Source organism: Manis javanica, chromosome 3 (genome assembly GCF_040802235.1).
Source record: "Manis javanica isolate MJ-LG chromosome 3, MJ_LKY, whole genome shotgun sequence".
Taxonomy (NCBI): Eukaryota; Metazoa; Chordata; class Mammalia; order Pholidota; family Manidae; genus Manis; species Manis javanica.
In genome coordinates this window covers 207,563,831-207,573,230 of record NC_133158.1, presented here as the reverse complement: position 1 = coordinate 207,573,230, position 9,400 = coordinate 207,563,831, and the positions used below count along the sequence as shown (strand labels likewise).

The 9,400-nt window shown below is 44.4% G+C and overlaps 1 long non-coding RNA gene across 1 annotated transcript; it reads left to right on the top strand.

Moving 5' to 3' along the window:
* Positions 1 to 4,684: 4,684 nt before the first annotated feature.
* LOC140848252 (uncharacterized) lies at positions 4,685 to 6,415 on the top strand. Its single transcript, XR_012128823.1, has 3 exons — positions 4,685 to 4,762; positions 5,559 to 5,650; positions 6,401 to 6,415. It is a non-coding gene; the product is annotated as an uncharacterized lncRNA (long non-coding RNA).
* Positions 6,416 to 9,400: the final 2,985 nt, after the last annotated feature.

Genomic DNA, 9,400 nt, shown 5'->3' with positions numbered 1-9,400 from the left:
GCCAAGGAGAAGGAAAGAAAGGGCCCTCCCAGCCTTACTAATGCCAGGGTGGCTCCTGCCAACAGGCCATAAGTCTGACCTCCCCCACTACTCCAAGTTGGGTAGTTTTAGGCCTTCCTATCTCTTTGAAGGCAAGCTCTAATATCCTCTTTAACTGGTGCTCACCTGGACCCCAGCGAGGACAGGAGCATCACAATCTGATTTACCTCTGCTCTAGAAGGCTCATCCTGAGCCCCAAAGGCTTCAAAAACAGTTTTTATGGCACTCTTTTCAGGGTGCTTTCACGAAATATATTTCACAAAATACCAGTCATGTTGGAATGTTAACATGCAAAAAAGTAGACTTAAGTCAAATATGTTTAGAAATACTGAGTCAAAAGAACTGAGATGGGAAAAAAAAAAAATCTCCACCCCAGGGGTGGAGATTGAGGCAGAATTGAGTGTCTTGTTTTGTTTCATTTCCTGCAGAGAGTTCCAGAGCCCTTATTGGGCATTATAATCTCCAAGAGGGGTGAGCACATCACTCCAGATGCATTTGGCCTGGGAATGGTTTTTCCAAGATTGCTTCCCACAGAACACTTTAGGAAATGCTGGTTAGGGCTTCCCTTTCAATCTTGAAAATTTCCCACAAAGTCTTCAGAGCTGCTTCCCCCAGGTATTTTATTTCTTTTAGAAATTGTGATATAGATATAAATATACACAGACACAATAAATTTCTCTGAATACCAAAGTAAAATCCATGACAAAAAAATTTGAACAATGAAGATACATACAAAGAGGAAAATTCAAAACCATGGCCAGGATAAGAGCATTCCAGTCCTGCAAGCATTTTCTACCGAAAACATGTTACTCCTGCAGAATTTCTGCTACTTGGAGGGACCTTTCCAGATGACATCTTGCCCTTCAGCTACTGAATCTGGCCGAGCAAAGATCGCCTGCTCCCTGAGCAGCCCCGACATTCTCTGGTCCCCCCAAAATCAACACCCTCATGAAATAAATAAAGGCATATACGAAATCAGACTAGGTGCCAGCAACATGGAGAAACCACCAATGGGCTCATGATGGCGTTTGCTCCATCTTACCAGGCACCTCCAAGTTACCCAAAGAGTCTCTAACGGAGCTGATACACAGAAAATAGATTTCCAGGGTGAGGAGACCAAGGGGGACAGAGGGGTCTTCTGAATGCCGGCTTCCCTTGGGACAAAATGAGGAGATTAGACTATACAGTATTTAAAGTCACTTCCAGTGTGACTGGTCAATTCCATGACAATGGCTAAATTATGAGGCCAGATCAATTATCTTGGTAAACGTCCAAGAGAAGGTAGCACCAATGGTAAAGAAAGCCAAATCTACCATGTATCTCACAGTAACTACATTTTCTCTCCTCTCACCTTCTCGTATACTTTACCTAGATGAAATCATGCTCACAAGGAAAGGATTCAGAGGCTAAAGAAGTTACCCAAGGACGGTACCTGAGCAAGCTGGAGAGTCAGGAAAATGACAAGTACTCATGACCACCACACTCTGCTTAGGACCAGCTCTGCTTGCCCCTTGCCCATGCTCATCACTGTTCCAGCTGCCTCCCAACTAGGGGTTTCAACTGATTAGGGAACAACATTTAGGCCAACTAGGAATAAAAATATTAAATGTAATAGTACATAAGTGCTAAGAAAAAAAGTCGTAAGTGCTCATTCTCAAGAAATTAAACTTTCTAAGGTTCTGGAAATCACAAAAACAGCAAAGGCCAAGTGTTGTCTGGCTTACCTAGATGACAAAAGAGGCTGTTTTCTTTATTTAGCCACCAGGTAGGCTTTCCCTGCAAAGACACATGAGGGATGTCACTCTTGAAAGGCAACAGCCAGGACCAAAAATTATGTACCCACAGTGTTACTATTCGATTCCTTACACTTAAAATATCCACCCCCAAAACCAGTCCATTATCTTTAGATATGACTCTTCAATCAGTTCTTTATGATTTTCCTTCCTTGAGGTCACCATCTGCAAGTTTAGCCTCACTGCTCCAATTCGAGGGGTCCCCTGGGGCTTCCTGCCTCAGCCTTCCACAAGCCTACCCGGTGCCATCAAATTAACTGTTTTACTTGCCAGTCTGATCTGTGATCATCTTCCTCCCCTACCTAAAATCCTTCTCAGTCTCCCGCTAGGTACAGAATTAAATCCAAGCTCTGCAGTCTAGCACATGCTACGCTGCAATCTAATATTCCAGTCTCCCCCGTTATCTTTTCTGCCTGCCATTGGTGGGACCCTACCAAAGGCCAGCAGCCCATTCCCACAACCTCTCTGGACACAGAGCAGCTGGGAAAGGGTAGGATGTAGGTCTGGGAGGGAAAATGGAAAATAATCAACACAGCCACTAATGCAGGTTTCTAAATGTTGAAATATAGGAAATTGGGCCCCAAAGTACTTGTTAAAAGTAGGAGTTAGTAGTCACAGTGTTGGGGGGTAGACCTTTCTAAGCGTGGCCTGGAACCCAGGCAGTTTGTCTCCAGATCCCATGCTTTACACATTCATATATATGTAGATAGATACAAACTTAAATAAAGAGCTTTTGCAGGCTAAAAAGTCAGTTAAATATATTGTAAAAGCCCAAATCTGTTTAATTTCAGAGACAATCAAGGAAATTTAAATACACATGTGATACTCTTTTAATCCATCAAATTGGCAAAGTTTTAAAATAATCAGTCACCTACTATTGCCCCAGGTAGGCATCAATGGGCAAAAGTGTACTTTGATACAAATTTCCTGAGGTCAGTTGAGCAATAAGTATCAAAATCCTTACATTTTTTGTATCCTAGACATTGATCTTAAAGAATAAATTATGAATGTGCACAAAGATGTTTAGGGCAGAAGAGATTAAAAATGACAAAATGTTGGGTATTAATTAAATATCTCTAAAAAAGGAAACAGTTACATAAATTATGGGGTACCTATATAACAAAATACTTGTAACCATGAAATATGATATTCTAGAAGACTTAGGACACGCAAAGATATCTGAATGTACTGTTGAGAGAAAAAGGGATTTCAAAAACTGTAAATAGTGCAATACTGCTCGTGTTAAAATATTCATTTAAAAAGCCTAAAGAAAAGAATAACATAAAATATTATCAGTAGATATCTTTGGGTGACAGGATTAAGTGGGTTTTTTGTTTTATTTGCTGTTTATCTGTACTTTTCAAATTTTCCACATGAAATACTTCTGTAATAAGAAAAGCACAATAAAAGCATTACAAATTAATAGAAAATTGCTTCTTTTATATGCAGAGTGATTTTGCACATGATCCTGAACTGCTAAACAATGCCGTCCAGGCTGTGTGCTAGTGGTGCGGCTCCGGTAGGCACATTCTCTGGTGTGTTAGAACTCATTTCCAAATAAAATGTAAAAATAATAATAATAATAATAATATACTATAATGCAAAATAATTTTTCCACATGCAAGATGGGGACAGCAAGAGGTACAAGTGACTTCATCACCTCACAACCGGCAGCACGAAGCCACAGACACTGACCTCTTCATTCACCCGCTGGGCCACAACCTTTAGACCATGCTGCTTTGTACCAAAACGTCCAATGCCCACAAAACCCTTTGTGAAACAAAACCGCAGAAAGAAAAGGACCCTTGTCTAGCAGCCAAAGGCAATCTGCCAATTTCTTTCCATCCTTCGTCTAATTGTCAGTTAGCCAACTAAGTGAAAAAGGTAACCAGAGACAGGGGAGAAGGCCAGTGATAAGAATGGTAGATAAGTAAATAAAACATTCGTAAGAGGCAGTTCTCTGTGTCTCAAACCCATTTTATGTGACTCTCGGTGAATGAGACTGTTTAAAGAATCAATGTTGCATGAAAAAAATGGACAATGGGACAAAAATAACGATACAATGCAGGTGTGCATATTACAGAACGTGGAATATGATCTGAGGAGAGTATTCCAAGAGCAGGACTGCTCTTCGCAGCTGCTGATCTTCCAGCCCCTCTAGAAGAGAGCGTTGTCTTTTGCTCTTTGGAAATACCTCCCCGGTGAAGCTCTCCACATTGGGGGTAGGATGCTTGCCTTGTGTTCTTACACAGGCTAACTGATTTATATTCACTTTCCTTTTGCATTGTGTCCAACATTTCATCGGTAGTAGGTACTTGGCGTACCTATGTGAAAGGGATTCCTCTCCAAAATGTGAGAAAAGACCATTTGAGGCTAAGAAGATTATTGTTTCTGTTTCATGTTCGAGTGCTACATGCTCCAGTAGAGGTCAGCCTCTCCCAGTTGATTCAAGGACACACAGACGCCCCCACCCCCGCCGACCTTCTCACCCTCAAAATCCTCCCCTTCTAGCTGACGGTACAGGGGAAACAACCCCACAAATAGAAGTCACTGTGTGATGACGGGGAGGGGGGCGGGTAGGGGGCAAGTTATTCAACCTCCCTGAACTTCAGTGTCCTTATCTGCAAAACAGGGGAGGAGAGAGGGGACGTGTTTTATAAGTAAAGTTACATAATGGAATCTGGCACAAAATACATGCCAGTGAGGGTTAGTCTCCTTGCTTTTTTTCCTTCTGCGTAAAATCTCTCCATTCCACCACTAGAGATAAGACAAATGTCCCTCCAAGAGGTCCCGGGGGCTTAAGCTCACACTGAGCTTCGTCAGCCACAGACAGTCCTTTCTTGAAGAGTCTTTCCAAAAGGAAGCCAGCAGGAGATGGAAGACAAAGAGGGAGGAATTTGGGATTGATGGAAGGCCACAGAAAGAAAACAGTGAGTTAAAAGTTAAATCAGCAACATCATGTATTTAGTTCTCAGCACACCAGCATCAGGTGAAAAGAGATTCAGATTTTTAGGAACTAGACATAGATACTGAAGGCTGGTGAATATGGGAAGCATCCTTAAGATCAAAAGCACAGAAGGCATTAGAGGGCTGTGTTGGAGCCCTGAGTCCTTGCCCTCGGCGCATGTCTCTCCACGTCCTGCAGCAGCTCAAGTGTACCCTTGTTCAGAGCGATGAACACGGGCACATGGTCCTGCCCTCCATCCAGCCGTGGAAGCTGTGTGACCTCAGACAAGCTGCCTAATTTCACTGGGCCTCATTTCTCCCCTCAGGAACACGGGGAGCACAGTGACTGGCCAATGGATTACTGAACAGATCAATAAGATAATAAATGTAGAGCAATTAGTACAAAGTCTGGGAGTTTAGGTCCTCAAAGAATGGGAATCTCTTAATTATTTGTGTGGTGCTAAGAAGGCGCTTCCTCCTTGGACACCAAATTTCCTCACTTCTAGAAATGGGGGCAAGGGACTAAAAGACAAGCTCTGGGGTCCCCCCTGAACAAAAACGTGTCTGATGCTCTGTGGAGTATTTGGGCAGCGTGAAGCCGGGGACAGGCCCTCACACCACAGCCTGAGGTCTGACAGCTGCTTCCATCATGCAAAGCAATAGGACAATGTGGCAAGAGACTCCGTGAGAGAAAAAGATTCAATCCCAGCCAATTTGAAGGGAAGACTTTGTCAAGATCATTTTGAAAATGAAACGTGACTTCCTCTTTTTTTGTTTAAGGTCAAGAAACGAGAAGGGATACCAAGCTGAGCTTAGTCTCCGGAGGCTTCTGCAGGATCACATGTCTCTTCAGAAATGCCATTTTAACTGATGTAAGTGTGAAAGCGTTGGCACCCCAGGGATTAAATTTCTGCTGAAATACACATGTTTTTTGAGGGGGAAAAAAAAAGTGAGCTCTTGACCCAGGGAATGCAAAGCCTTTTGGAAAACTCTTCTAAGCCTGATATGGAGGGTATCAGATGCCGCTGGCCTTTCAGGGCTCCCCCCAAGTTGTAGGTTAGCATGAGATCACACCTGGCCGTGCCGGCCTCAGGCTGGGGGAGGGGGAGAGGGACACCTGTCTGAGCTTGTCTCACATGTACATACACACATTCCTAGGCCTGGGAAATGTTCTCCCCCACAAAGACATGTTTTATGACTACACTTGTATTTTTATGACAAAACAATCCCACATTTGTCTGAGAGGAAGTAGGGTCTAAGGAGCCTGGGAGCTTAGACACCTGGGCTCTGCCAGCCTAGGTCCTCAGAGCTCCACTAACCTACTGGCCATGCTGCTGGGGTCCAGGCTTCACCCCTGCAAGCACATCAGAGTGTGTGCCCCGTCACCCCTCCTTTTCTGAGAGTCAGCTCTCCTCTGCGGCAAAGAGTATTCGACTCCAGCTCCCATCCCAGGTGACCACATGATCTATTGTCACTATACATTCGCTGTGTCTCCTCAAATTTTATGTAAATAGAACCCTACTGCATGTGCTCTTTTCTTGTCTCACTTCTTGCATTCCATAGAGTTCCTTAGCAATCTGCCCGCATTGCATGTATCAATCATCTGCTCTTGTTTCCTGCAGGGCAGCACGCCACAGTGTGGACAGGCCACAGTTTCTTGTCCCTTCACTGCAGATGGAGAAATATTTTGGTTGTTTCCAGTTTGAGCCTGTACCCATAAAGTTGCTATGGATATTTGTGTACAAAATAGTAACAGTTTTTGACTTTCAGCAAGAAGGTCTGGTTGCGAGCCCTGCATACAATTTCACCTCTCTGAGCCTCCGCGCTTACAGCCATCAAAAATGTGTAACGAATTCTCCTCGCAAGTGTCATGAAAACTAAGTGACATAAAGTGTGTGAAGGTTTTCTATAAAAAATGGTATATGGTATAAAGAACCATATACCTGCGATATGAATATTTCTATCACTAATTATACATTTGTAGTCAACTGCTGGTTGCAGGTAATGAGAAGATTGCTGTTGACTGTGTGTGTGTGTGTGTGTGTGTGTGTGTGTGTGTGTGTGTGTGTCTGTGTGTGTGTGTGGAAGAAGACACTCTGCACAGAGTTGGTGGATATGAGCAAATGCAGTTCAGCACCACCATCCCCAAAGTACCCCCATCCATGCGGGGGCAAAATTGGTCAGCCCCTAAAAGATGAGTAAATCACACCAGACAGCAAGGTGAAGTGATGTCCCAGGGCAGCAGAGGGATCAGTACCCTGGAGAGTCAGAACCAGAGAGAAGGACAGAGGTGTGAACTGCAAAGGCCAGGAGGGCTTCCTGCAGACTGCGGGTCGTCTAGGTCCTTGAGTCAAAGCCGGAAGGATGCGACGGGTCTACATAACTGGTCAAGGATCTGCCCGCCACCTGCTGTCCTGAGTGCAAAGTGGAGCCCAGGAGACCCCTGGAGGGCTTACATCACAAAGCCCTTCACTGCAGCAGACCCACAGTGGGCACACTCCGGGCAACACCTTCTTCACCCTGACTAGGCCTGCATTGTGGTGCTTCTGTCTGGTGGTTTGCAGTTCTGCCTGGGCCATTCAGGCAGCCCGAAAGAGGTGAGCTCTGGTGTTCCCTGCTGGAGGGGGAGGGTGGCTGGGAGCCGCACAGTGGGCAGCAGGAGGGGAACGGCAAGGAAGGAAAAGAGAAGAATTGGTCGGAAATGTGTGTCGGGAATAGAGTCCCGGATCTCTCCCCCAGCCTGTGCAACCCAAGCTTTGCCATCTCCTCTGCTGGCAGAAGATGGGAGCTGTATTCTCTCAGCAGGATAAACCAAAAAACTCTGGAAATGGGAATACTGGGCATGGCTACCAGCCGGCGTGAGACTATGTGGAGCACAGTGGCATTCAATACCCGTCTGAATAATGCACGCCAGGCATCACCCTTCTCCCTGCCCTGATTATTCCCAGAGAAGCAGCAACCAGATGCACAGCCCCTAGGCTGGAAACTAGACGCTGCTCTCTGAGAAACCGGACAGGCCCAAGGGGGCAGGCGACCAAAAATACCCATAGATGTTGATGTTTGGTCACCAACAAATTCTCCACATTCCTACTTGAGTATCCTACAGTGAGGTCCAGCAATCCACGCACACAGCCATTCCATGCATCCTTAAGGATGGCCAATAAGTATCCAAGATCTAAGGAAAATGTACAACATAAAAGACAAAGACGATAGATGGAGTAGAAGAAAATTTTGGAAAACATATTAAATATAACATAAGAGATATAAGTCAGGATGAAATGAGATCAAGATCCATGAAGAAAATAGAATGCCATTTGTTGTTGAATGGAATGCCATTTAAGAAAGAAAACTGTTGAAAAAATGAAAGGTCTTAGAAATTTAAAACTACATTAGCAGAAATTTTAAAACTTAAAAGGATCAAAATAAAAAGTTGAGAAAGCTGCACAGCAAGCAATGAAAAGAAAATGAGAGAAGACACACAGGCAAGAATAAGAAAACTGGACCAGAGATCCAAGAAGTAAGTGAGATATGTTGTAGGAATCCCAGAAACATAAAGAAAATGGAGAGGCTAAAATTTCAAAGTTGTAATGCAAGAAAATTTCCTAAAACTAAATAGAGTTTCCAGATCTAAGGACCTAACCTACCAATGACTAACCACTAAAAAAAAACCACCCCATGAAACCTCATGTGAAATCTCACAATATCAGTGTTAAGAGATTATAAAACTTCAGCAACACCAGGTGTGAAGACAACTGTCCTATTGCTACTAAGCTACTGCCTCTCAGCCCCAATCCACCCACCTTTTTCCCTTAATAGCCGGCTTCCCTTTAGAGTCCATCAAACAGGTGGCAGACAGGGAGACCAGAGGTCTGGAGATGGGACAGGACATGCCTCCCCTGTTTTCTTCCATTCCTATCAGCATTGTCTCTAACAGTCCTTCCCCTGGCTGGGGCAGTTGATTAAGCTCCAGACTGTATTATATTTTCCTGAAACTCCCGAACCAGCCTCATGCTACCCCTCAGAGATTCCAGCACTGCCTGGCAGCACCTCTCCCTCCAAGGTCTGGACCTTAGCACCGTGGGGCTCCTCCTTCAAGCTTCTGGGTTCTAATTGTCTCAACTCCTGCCCACTGTTGCCCTAATTATGCTAGCTGCTTCCTGCGGTTATTATCTTTGTGCTGCTTTGGTGTCCCTTTTCCAGTCATCCAGCACCCACTTAACCTCCCTTATATTACATTACACCTTTAAAATAAGTGATTTGCCTTCTGGTTTCTGGCCAAACTATGGCTGATGGAGGACTTAGTATGAGGAGTGATCCCAGGAAATAAACCCTCAGTGAAATCTGGGATTGGTTTGTTACAATCTTGATTATAGACCCAAACAATCACAGATGAAGGTGAAACAAAGAACTTTGCAGAAATAAAGAGTCTCCAAAGCACAATCTCTCATGCACCCAAACAACCACAAACACCATCTACTCTATCAAGACAAGGAAGAAAACTAGGAGACACAGGATTCAGGAGACAGCAGCTCCAATACAGGCAAGGAATGAGGGAAAGCTGGGGACAATGGTGCAGAAAAGTGTTGGAAGGCAGCAGCCAGCCCAGATTGGATCAGGAGGAG